The sequence below is a fragment of the Pseudophryne corroboree genome, chromosome 11, assembly GCF_028390025.1.
Source record: "Pseudophryne corroboree isolate aPseCor3 chromosome 11, aPseCor3.hap2, whole genome shotgun sequence".
Lineage (NCBI taxonomy): Eukaryota > Metazoa > Chordata > Amphibia > Anura > Myobatrachidae > Pseudophryne > Pseudophryne corroboree.
Genome location: NC_086454.1, coordinates 168,794,553 through 168,806,979, shown reverse-complemented (window position 1 = coordinate 168,806,979; position 12,427 = coordinate 168,794,553). Strand labels below are relative to the sequence as shown.

The following is a 12,427-nucleotide window of genomic DNA, read 5'->3' as shown; positions in this document are numbered from 1 at the left end:
TGTATTTACAAAAAAAGCCATTAGGACCTACCAAATTTTTATACAGATTATAGGTTTCAGAGTCCAGAATTGTTAACAGTACACAATGAAACCTCATTCATATGGTAGCATGTACATTTTTTGTCAGAGTATAAGATTCTTAGTGGATACATTTTATTGGAATTAAATGACAGATAAACCTGTCTCTCAGTGTGTAAGATTCTTAATTTATGCAATTTATAGATATTTTCTTTCTCAGAGATATTAACTGTATTGTACTTACAACAAAACCAATAGAACCTACCAAGATGTAAATATAGATCATGGATTCAGAGTCCAAAATGTTTACCAATATACCATGAAACCTCATCCATTAGGGAGCATCTAAATATTTTTATAAGAATGTACTCTCAGAGAGATATGAACTGAATGGTACTTACAAAAAACCAATAGGACCTACCAAGATTTAAATACAGATCACTGTATTCAAAGATCAGAGTGGAGTGGTTACCAATACACCAAGAAACCACATTCATTAGGGAACATCTAAACATTTTTTTCTAAAATGTTAGATTCTTAAAAGACACATTTTATTGAAGTTATTGTATAAAATGTATACATATATTAACATCAATGCTTATTTGGATTACACAGTAAAATTCATATAATTACAAACATTTCTATAACTACCTTTTTTTTAGATTTTAGTACATTTTTACAATAATCAGTAATTTAAAAAAAATTTAATATATGTATAAAAAAGAACAGTTTTGGTCAATCAAGGAATTAAACTTTGTACTAAAATGCACCTGGTCCCACCGAGATTTGAACTCAATTTACTGGATTCAGAGTACAGAGTGCTAACCATAACACCATGGAATATCCCTTCTAATAACACATATAAAACTTTCTCTCAGAGTGTAAGATCTTTATTTCTACAAGATACAGAAATATTCATTCAGAGAGATATGTACTACATTGTATTTACAAATAAAACCATTAGGACCTACCAATTTGTATATACAGATTATTAGTTTCAGAGTCCAGAATTGTTAACAGTACACCATGAAAGCTCATTCATATGGTGGCATGTAAAAAATGTTCTCACAGTGTAAGATTCTTAGAGGTTACATTTTATTGGAATTATATTACCGATAAACCTGTCTCTCAGTGTGTATGATTCTTAATTTATGCAATTTATAGATATTTTCTTTCTCAGAGATATGAACTGCATAATACTTACAAAAAAACAATAGGACCTACCAAGATGTAAATACAAATCATGGATTCAGAGTCCAAAATGGTTACAAATACACCAGGAAACCTCATTCATGAGGAAGCATTTAAACAGTTTTTATTAGAATGTACTCTCAGAGAAATATAAACTGAACGGTACTTACAAAAAACCAATAGGACCTACCAAGATTTAAATACAGATCACTGGATTCAAAGATCCGAGTGGTTACCAATACACCAAGAAACTTCATTCATGAGGGAGAGCTAAACATTTTTTTCTAAAATGTTAGGTTCTTAGAAGACCCATTTTATTGCAATTATTGTACATATATTTACATCAACGCTTATTTGTGTTATATAGTAAAATTCATATAATTACATACATTTCTATAACTACCTTTTTTAGCTTTTAGTACATATTTACAAAAATCAGTGATTTAAAAAAATTATTATATGTATGAAAAAGAAGACTTTCTGTCAATCAAGAACTTAAACTGAAGGTACTAAAACACATCAGGTCCCACCAAGATTTGAACTCGGATCGCTGGATTCAGAGCCCAGAGTGCTAACCATTACACCATGAAACCTCTCTTCTAACAGAACATATACAACTTTCTCTTAGAGTGTGAGATCTTATTTTCTACAAGTTACAGGAATAATAATCAGAGAGATAAGTATTACATTGGGGGTAATTCTGAGTTGATCGCAGCAGGAATTTGTTTAGCAGTTGGGCAAAACCATGTGCACTGCAGGGGGGGCAGATATAACATGTGCAGAGAGAGAGAGATTTGGGTGAGGTGAGTTCAATCTGCAATCTAAATTGCAGTGTAAAAATAAAGCAGCCAGCATTTACCCTGCACAGAAACAAAATAACCCCCCCAAATCTAACTCTCTGCAAATGTTATATCTGCCCCCCCTGCAGTGCAAATGGTTTTGCCCAACTGCTAAAAACTATCCTGCTGCGATCAACTTGGAATTACCCCCATTGTATTTACAAAAAAAAGCCATTAGCACCTACCAAATTTTTATACAGATTATAGGTTTCAGAGTCCAGAATTGTTAACAGTACACAATGAAACCTCATTCATATGGTAGCATGTACATTTTTTGTCAGAGTATAAGATTCTTAGTGGATACATTTTATTGGAATTAAATGACAGATAAACCTGTCTCTCAGTGTGTAAGATTCTTAATTTATGCAATTTATAGATATTTTCTTTCTCAGAGATATTAACTGTATTGTACTTACAACAAAACCAATAGAACCTACCAAGATGTAAATATAGATCATGGATTCAGAGTCCAAAATGTTTACCAATATACCATGAAACCTCATCCATTAGGGAGCATCTAAATATTTTTATAAGAATGTACTCTCAGAGAGATATGAACTGAATGGTACTTACAAAAAACCAATAGGACCTACCAAGATTTAAATACAGATCACTGTATTCAAAGATCAGAGTGGAGTGGTTACCAATACACCAAGAAACCACATTCATTAGGGAACATCTAAACATTTTTTTCTAAAATGTTAGATTCTTAAAAGACACATTTTATTGAAGTTATTGTATAAAATGTATACATATATTAACATCAATGCTTATTTGGATTACACAGTAAAATTCATATAATTACAAACATTTCTATAACTACCTTTTTTTTAGATTTTAGTACATTTTTACAATAATCAGTAATTTAAAAAAAATTTAATATATGTATAAAAAAGAACAGTTTTGGTCAATCAAGGAATTAAACTTTGTACTAAAATGCACCTGGTCCCACCGAGATTTGAACTCAATTTACTGGATTCAGAGTACAGAGTGCTAACCATAACACCATGGAATATCCCTTCTAATAACACATATAAAACTTTCTCTCAGAGTGTAAGATCTTTATTTCTACAAGATACAGAAATATTCATTCAGAGAGATATGTACTACATTGTATTTACAAATAAAACCATTAGGACCTACCAATTTGTATATACAGATTATTAGTTTCAGAGTCCAGAATTGTTAACAGTACACCATGAAAGCTCATTCATATGGTGGCATGTAAAAAATGTTCTCACAGTGTAAGATTCTTAGAGGTTACATTTTATTGGAATTATATTACCGATAAACCTGTCTCTCAGTGTGTATGATTCTTAATTTATGCAATTTATAGATATTTTCTTTCTCAGAGATATGAACTGCATAATACTTACAAAAAAACAATAGGACCTACCAAGATGTAAATACAAATCATGGATTCAGAGTCCAAAATGGTTACAAATACACCAGGAAACCTCATTCATGAGGAAGCATTTAAACAGTTTTTATTAGAATGTACTCTCAGAGAAATATAAACTGAACGGTACTTACAAAAAACCAATAGGACCTACCAAGATTTAAATACAGATCACTGGATTCAAAGATCCGAGTGGTTACCAATACACCAAGAAACTTCATTCATGAAGGAGAGCTAAACATTTTTTTCTAAAATGTTAGATTCTTAGAAGACACATTTTATTGCAATTATTGTACATATATTTACATCAACGCTTATTTGGGTTATATAGTAAAATTCATATAATTACATACATTTCTATAACTACCTTTTTTTAGCTTTTAGTACATATTTACAAAAATCAGTGATTTAAAAAAATTATTATATGTATGAAAAAGAAGACTTTCTGTCAATCAAGAACTTAAACTGAAGGTACTAAAACACATCAGGTCCCACCAAGATTTGAACTCGGATCGCTGGATTCAGAGCCCAGAGTGCTAACCATTACACCATGAAACCTCTCTTCTAACACAACATATACAACTTTCTCTTAGAGTGTGAGATCTTATTTTCTACAAGTTACAGGAATAATAATCAGAGAGATAAGTATTACATTGGGGGTAATTCTGAGTTGATCGCAGCAGGAAATTGTTTAGCAGTTGGGCAAAACCATGTGCACTGCAGGGGGGGCAGATATAACATGTGCAGAGAGAGAGAGATTTGGGTGAGGTGAGTTCAATCTGCAATCTAAATTGCAGTGTAAAAATAAAGCAGCCAGCATTTACCCTGCACAGAAACAAAATAACCCCCCCAAATCTAACTCTCTGCAAATGTTATATCTGCCCCCCCTGCAGTGCAAATGGTTTTGCCCAACTGCTAAAAACTATCCTGCTGCGATCAACTTGGAATTACCCCCATTGTATTTACAAAAAAAAGCCATTAGCACCTACCAAATTTTTATACAGATTATAGGTTTCAGAGTCCAGAATTGTTAACAGTACACAATGAAACCTCATTCATATGGTAGCATGTACATTTTTTGTCAGAGTATAAGATTCTTAGTGGATACATTTTATTGGAATTAAATGACAGATAAACCTGTCTCTCAGTGTGTAAGATTCTTAATTTATGCAATTTATAGATATTTTCTTTCTCAGAGATATTAACTGTATTGTACTTACAACAAAACCAATAGAACCTACCAAGATGTAAATATAGATCATGGATTCAGAGTCCAAAATGTTTACCAATATACCATGAAACCTCATCCATTAGGGAGCATCTAAATATTTTTATAAGAATGTACTCTCAGAGAGATATGAACTGAATGGTACTTACAAAAAACCAATAGGACCTACCAAGATTTAAATACAGATCACTGTATTCAAAGATCAGAGTGGAGTGGTTACCAATACACCAAGAAACCACATTCATTAGGGAACATCTAAACATTTTTTTCTAAAATGTTAGATTCTTAGAAGACACATTTTATTGAAGTTATTGTATAAAATGTATACATATATTAACATCAATGCTTATTTGGATTACACAGTAAAATCCATATAATTACAAACATTTCTATAACTACCTTTTTTTTAGATTTTAGTACATTTTTACAATAATCAGTAATTTAAAAAAAATGTAATATATGTATAAAAAAGAAAAGTTTTTGTCAATCAAGGAATTAAACTTTGTACTAAAATGCACCTGGTCCCACCGAGATTTGAACTCAATTTACTGGATTCAGAGTACAGAGTGCTAACCATAACACCATGGAATATCCCTTCTAATAACACATATAAAACTTTCTCTCAGAGTGTAAGATCTTTATTTCTACAAGATACAGAAATATTCATTCAGAGAGATATGTACTACATTGTATTTACAAATAAAACCATTAGGACCTACCAATTTGTATATACAGATTATTAGTTTCAGAGTCCAGAATTGTTAACAGTACACCATGAAAGCTCATTCATATGGTGGCATGTAAAAAATGTTCTCACAGTGTAAGATTCTTAGAGGTTACATTTTATTGGAATTATATTACCGATAAACCTGTCTCTCAGTGTGTATGATTCTTAATTTATGCAATTTATAGATATTTTCTTTCTCAGAGATATGAACTGCATAATACTTACAAAAAAACAATAGGACCTACCAAGATGTAAATACAAATCATGGATTCAGAGTCCAAAATGGTTACAAATACACCAGGAAACCTCATTCATGAGGAAGCATTTAAACAGTTTTTATTAGAATGTACTCTCAGAGAAATATAAACTGAACGGTACTTACAAAAAACCAATAGGACCTACCAAGATTTAAATACAGATCACTGGATTCAAAGATCCGAGTGGTTACCAATACACCAAGAAACTTCATTCATGAGGGAGAGCCAAACATTTTTTTCTAAAATGTTAGATTCTTAGAAGACACATTTTATTGCAATTATTGTACATATATTTACATCAACGCTTATTTGGGTTATATAGTAAAATTCATATAATTACATACATTTCTATAACTACCTTTTTTTAGCTTTTAGTACATATTTACAAAAATCAGTGATTTAAAAAAATTATTATATGTATGAAAAAGAAGACTTTCTGTCAATCAAGAACTTAAACTGAAGGTACTAAAACACATCAGGTCCCACCGAGATTTGAACTCGGATCGCTGGATTCAGAGCCCAGAGTGCTAACCATTACACCATGAAACCTCTCTTCTAACACAACATATACAACTTTCTCTTAGAGTGTGAGATCTTATTTTCTACAAGTTACAGGAATAATAATCAGAGAGATAAGTATTACATTGTATTTACAAAAAAAAGCCATTAGGACCTACCAAATTTTTATACAGATTATAGGTTTCAGAGTCCAGAATTGTTAACAGTACACAATGAAACCTCATTCATATGGTAGCATGTACATTTTTTGTCAGAGTATAAGATTCTTAGTGGATACATTTTATTGGAATTAAATGACAGATAAACCTGTCTCTCAGTGTGTAAGATTCTTAATTTATGCAATTTATAGATATTTTCTTTCTCAGAGATATTAACTGTATTGTACTTACAACAAAACCAATAGAACCTAGCAAGATGTAAATATAGATCATGGATTCAGAGTCCAAAATGTTTACCAATATACCATGAAACCTCATCCATTAGGGAGCATCTAAATATTTTTATAAGAATGTACTTTCAGAGAGATATGAACTGAATGGTACTTACAAAAAACCAATAGGACCTACCAAGATTTAAATACAGATCACTGTATTCAAAGATCAGAGTGGAGTGGTTACCAATACACCAAGAAACCACATTCATTAGGGAACATCTAAACATTTTTTTCTAAAATGTTAGATTCTTAGAAGACACATTTTATTGAAGTTATTGTATAAAATGTATACATATATTAACATCAATGCTTATTTGGATTACACAGTAAAATTCATATAATTACAAACATTTCTATAACTACCTTTTTTTTAGATTTTAGTACATTTTTACAATAATCAGTAAATTTAAAAAAATGTAATATATGTATAAAAAAGAAAAGTTTTTGTCAATCAAGGAATTAAACTTTGTACTAAAATGCACCTGGTCCCACCGAGATTTGAACTCAATTTACTGGATTCAGAGTACAGAGTGCTAACCATAACACCATGGAATATCCCTTCTAATAACACATATAAAACTTTCTCTCAGAGTGTAAGATCTTTATTTCTACAAGATACAGAAATATTCATTCAGAGAGATATGTACTACATTGTATTTACAAATAAAACCATTAGGACCTACCAATTTGTATATACAGATTATTAGTTTCAGAGTCCAGAATTGTTAACAGTACACCATGAAAGCTCATTCATATGGTGGCATGTAAAAAATGTTCTCACAGTGTAAGATTCTTAGAGGTTACATTTTATTGGAATTATATTACCGATAAACCTGTCTCTCAGTGTGTATGATTCTTAATTTATGCAATTTATAGATATTTTCTTTCTCAGAGATATGAACTGCATAATACTTACAAAAAAACAATAGGACCTACCAAGATGTAAATACAAATCATGGATTCAGAGTCCAAAATGGTTACAAATACACCAGGAAACCTCATTCATGAGGAAGCATTTAAACAGTTTTTATTAGAATGTACTCTCAGAGAAATATAAACTGAACGGTACTTACAAAAAACCAATAGGACCTACCAAGATTTAAATACAGATCTCTGGATTCAAAGATCCGAGTGGTTACCAATACACCAAGAAACTTCATTCATGAGGGAGAGCTAAACATTTTTTTCTAAAATGTTAGATTCTTAGAAGACACATTTTATTGCAATTATTGTACATATATTTACATCAACGCTTATTTGGGTTATATAGTAAAATTCATATAATTACATACATTTCTATAACTACCTTTTTTTAGCTTTTAGTACATATTTACAAAAATCAGTGATTTAAAAAAATTATTATATGTATGAAAAAGAAGACTTTCTGTCAATCAAGAACTTAAACTGAAGGTACTAAAACACATCAGGTCCCACCGAGATTTGAACTCGGATCGCTGGATTCAGAGCCCAGAGTGCTAACCATTACACCATGAAACCTCTCTTCTAACACAACATATACAACTTTCTCTTAGAGTGTGAGATCTTATTTTCTACAAGTTACAGGAATAATAATCAGAGAGATAAGTATTACATTGTATTTACAAAAAAAGCCATTAGGACCTACCAAATTTTTATACAGATTATAGGTTTCAGAGTCCAGAATTGTTAACAGTACACAATGAAACCTCATTCATATGGTAGCATGTACATTTTTTGTCAGAGTATAAGATTCTTAGTGGATACATTTTATTGGAATTAAATGACAGATAAACCTGTCTCTCAGTGTGTAAGATTCTTAATTTATGCAATTTATAGATATTTTCTTTCTCAGAGATATTAACTGTATTGTACTTACAACAAAACCAATAGAACCTACCAAGATGTAAATATAGATCATGGATTCAGAGTCCAAAATGTTTACCAATATACCATGAAACCTCATCCATTAGGGAGCATCTAAATATTTTTATAAGAATGTACTCTCAGAGAGATATGAACTGAATGGTACTTACAAAAAACCAATAGGACCTACCAAGATTTAAATACAGATCACTGTATTCAAAGATCAGAGTGGAGTGGTTACCAATACACCAAGAAACCACATTCATTAGGGAACATCTAAACATTTTTTTCTAAAATGTTAGATTCTTAAAAGACACATTTTATTGAAGTTATTGTATAAAATGTATACATATATTAACATCAATGCTTATTTGGATTACACAGTAAAATTCATATAATTACAAACATTTCTATAACTACCTTTTTTTTAGATTTTAGTACATTTTTACAATAATCAGTAATTTAAAAAAAATTTAATATATGTATAAAAAAGAACAGTTTTGGTCAATCAAGGAATTAAACTTTGTACTAAAATGCACCTGGTCCCACCGAGATTTGAACTCAATTTACTGGATTCAGAGTACAGAGTGCTAACCATAACACCATGGAATATCCCTTCTAATAACACATATAAAACTTTCTCTCAGAGTGTAAGATCTTTATTTCTACAAGATACAGAAATATTCATTCAGAGAGATATGTACTACATTGTATTTACAAATAAAACCATTAGGACCTACCAATTTGTATATACAGATTATTAGTTTCAGAGTCCAGAATTGTTAACAGTACACCATGAAAGCTCATTCATATGGTGGCATGTAAAAAATGTTCTCACAGTGTAAGATTCTTAGAGGTTACATTTTATTGGAATTATATTACCGATAAACCTGTCTCTCAGTGTGTATGATTCTTAATTTATGCAATTTATAGATATTTTCTTTCTCAGAGATATGAACTGCATAATACTTACAAAAAAACAATAGGACCTACCAAGATGTAAATACAAATCATGGATTCAGAGTCCAAAATGGTTACAAATACACCAGGAAACCTCATTCACGAGGAAGCATTTAAACAGTTTTTATTAGAATGTACTCTCAGAGAAATATAAACTGAACGGTACTTACAAAAAACCAATAGGACCTACCAAGATTTAAATACAGATCACTGGATTCAAAGATCCGAGTGGTTACCAATACACCAAGAAACTTCATTCATGAGGGAGAGCCAAACATTTTTTTCTAAAATGTTAGATTCTTAGAAGACACATTTTATTGCAATTATTGTACATATATTTACATCAACGCTTATTTGGGTTATATAGTAAAATTCATATAATTACATACATTTCTATAACTACCTTTTTTTAGCTTTTAGTACATATTTACAAAAATCAGTGATTTAAAAAAATTATTATATGTATGAAAAAGAAGACTTTCTGTCAATCAAGAACTTAAACTGAAGGTACTAAAACACATCAGGTCCCACCGAGATTTGAACTCGGATCGCTGGATTCAGAGCCCAGAGTGCTAACCATTACACCATGAAACCTCTCTTCTAACACAACATATACAACTTTCTCTTAGAGTGTGAGATCTTATTTTCTACAAGTTACAGGAATAATAATCAGAGAGATAAGTATTACATTGTATTTAAAAAAAAAAGCCATTAGGACCTACCAAATTTTTATACAGATTATAGGTTTCAGAGTCCAGAATTGTTAACAGTACACAATGAAACCTCATTCATATGGTAGCATGTACATTTTTTGTCAGAGTATAAGATTCTTAGTGGATACATTTTATTGGAATTAAATGACAGATAAACCTGTCTCTCAGTGTGTAAGATTCTTAATTTATGCAATTTATAGATATTTTCTTTCTCAGAGATATTAACTGTATTGTACTTACAACAAAACCAATAGAACCTAGCAAGATGTAAATATAGATCATGGATTCAGAGTCCAAAATGTTTACCAATATACCATGAAACCTCATCCATTAGGGAGCATCTAAATATTTTTATAAGAATGTACTTTCAGAGAGATATGAACTGAATGGTACTTACAAAAAACCAATAGGACCTACCAAGATTTAAATACAGATCACTGTATTCAAAGATCAGAGTGGAGTGGTTACCAATACACCAAGAAACCACATTCATTAGGGAACATCTAAACATTTTTTTCTAAAATGTTAGATTCTTAGAAGACACATTTTATTGAAGTTATTGTATAAAATGTATACATATATTAACATCAATGCTTATTTGGATTACACAGTAAAATTCATATAATTACAAACATTTCTATAACTCCCTTTTTTTTTGATTTTAGTACATTTTTACAATAATCAGTAAATTTAAAAAAATGTAATATATGTATAAAAAAGAAAAGTTTTTGTCAATCAAGGAATTAAACTTTGTACTAAAATGCACCTGGTCCCACCGAGATTTGAACTCAATTTACTGGATTCAGAGTACAGAGTGCTAACCATAACACCATGGAATATCCCTTCTAATAACACATATAAAACTTTCTCTCAGAGTGTAAGATCTTTATTTCTACAAGATACAGAAATATTCATTCAGAGAGATATGTACTACATTGTATTTACAAATAAAACCATTAGGACCTACCAATTTGTATATACAGATTATTAGTTTCAGAGTCCAGAATTGTTAACAGTACACCATGAAAGCTCATTCATATGGTGGCATGTAAAAAATGTTCTCACAGTGTAAGATTCTTAGAGGTTACATTTTATTGGAATTATATTACCGATAAACCTGTCTCTCAGTGTGTATGATTCTTAATTTATGCAATTTATAGATATTTTCTTTCTCAGAGATATGAACTGCATAATACTTACAAAAAAACAATAGGACCTACCAAGATGTAAATACAAATCATGGATTCAGAGTCCAAAATGGTTACAAATACACCAGGAAACCTCATTCATGAGGAAGCATTTAAACAGTTTTTATTAGAATGTACTCTCAGAGAAATATAAACTGAACGGTACTTACAAAAAACCAATAGGACCTACCAAGATTTAAATACAGATCTCTGGATTCAAAGATCCGAGTGGTTACCAATACACCAAGAAACTTCATTCATGAGGGAGAGCTAAACATTTTTTTCTAAAATGTTAGATTCTTAGAAGACACATTTTATTGCAATTATTGTACATATATTTACATCAAAGCTTATTTGGGTTATATAGTAAAATTCATATAATTACATACATTTCTATAACTACCTTTTTTTAGCTTTTAGTACATATTTACAAAAATCAGTGATTTAAAAAAATTATTATATGTATGAAAAAGAAGACTTTCTGTCAATCAAGAACTTAAACTGAAGGTACTAAAACACATCAGGTCCCACCGAGATTTGAACTCGGATCGCTGGATTCAGAGCCCAGAGTGCTAACCATTACACCATGAAACCTCTCTTCTAACACAACATATACAACTTTCTCTTAGAGTGTGAGATCTTATTTTCTACAAGTTACAGGAATAATAATCAGAGAGATAAGTATTACATTGTATTTACAAAAAAAAGCCATTAGGACCTACCAAATTTTTATACAGATTATAGGTTTCAGAGTCCAGAATTGTTAACAGTACACAATGAAACCTCATTCATATGGTAGCATGTACATTTTTTGTCAGAGTATAAGATTCTTAGTGGATACATTTTATTGGAATTAAATGACAGATAAACCTGTCTCTCAGTGTGTAAGATTCTTAATTTATGCAATTTATAGATATTTTCTTTCTCAGAGATATTAACTGTATTGTACTTACAACAAAACCAATAGAACCTACCAAGATGTAAATATAGATCATGGATTCAGAGTCCAAAATGTTTACCAATATACCATGAAACCTCATCCATTAGGGAGCATCTAAATATTTTTATAAGAATGTACTCTCAGAGAGATATGAACTGAATGGTACTTACAAAA

The 12,427-nt window shown here is 30.5% G+C and overlaps 6 non-coding genes across 6 annotated transcripts; all 6 read right to left on the bottom strand.

The window, feature by feature from the left end:
- Window positions 1-1,730: 1,730 nt before the first annotated feature.
- Window positions 1,731-1,802, bottom strand: TRNAQ-CUG (transfer RNA glutamine (anticodon CUG)). Its single transcript has one exon. It is a non-coding gene; the product is annotated as a tRNA-Gln (tRNA).
- Window positions 1,803-3,933: 2,131 nt separating this feature from the next.
- Window positions 3,934-4,005, bottom strand: TRNAQ-CUG (transfer RNA glutamine (anticodon CUG)). The gene has a single exon. It is a non-coding gene; the product is annotated as a tRNA-Gln (tRNA).
- A 2,131-nt stretch (window positions 4,006-6,136) lies between these two features.
- On the bottom strand, window positions 6,137-6,208 carry TRNAQ-CUG (transfer RNA glutamine (anticodon CUG)). Its single transcript has one exon. It is a non-coding gene; the product is annotated as a tRNA-Gln (tRNA).
- A 1,828-nt stretch (window positions 6,209-8,036) lies between these two features.
- On the bottom strand, window positions 8,037-8,108 carry TRNAQ-CUG (transfer RNA glutamine (anticodon CUG)). The gene has a single exon. It is a non-coding gene; the product is annotated as a tRNA-Gln (tRNA).
- Window positions 8,109-9,935: 1,827 nt separating this feature from the next.
- TRNAQ-CUG (transfer RNA glutamine (anticodon CUG)) lies at window positions 9,936-10,007 on the bottom strand. The gene has a single exon. It is a non-coding gene; the product is annotated as a tRNA-Gln (tRNA).
- A 1,828-nt stretch (window positions 10,008-11,835) lies between these two features.
- On the bottom strand, window positions 11,836-11,907 carry TRNAQ-CUG (transfer RNA glutamine (anticodon CUG)). The gene has a single exon. It is a non-coding gene; the product is annotated as a tRNA-Gln (tRNA).
- Between the last annotated feature and the right edge of the window lie 520 nt (window positions 11,908-12,427).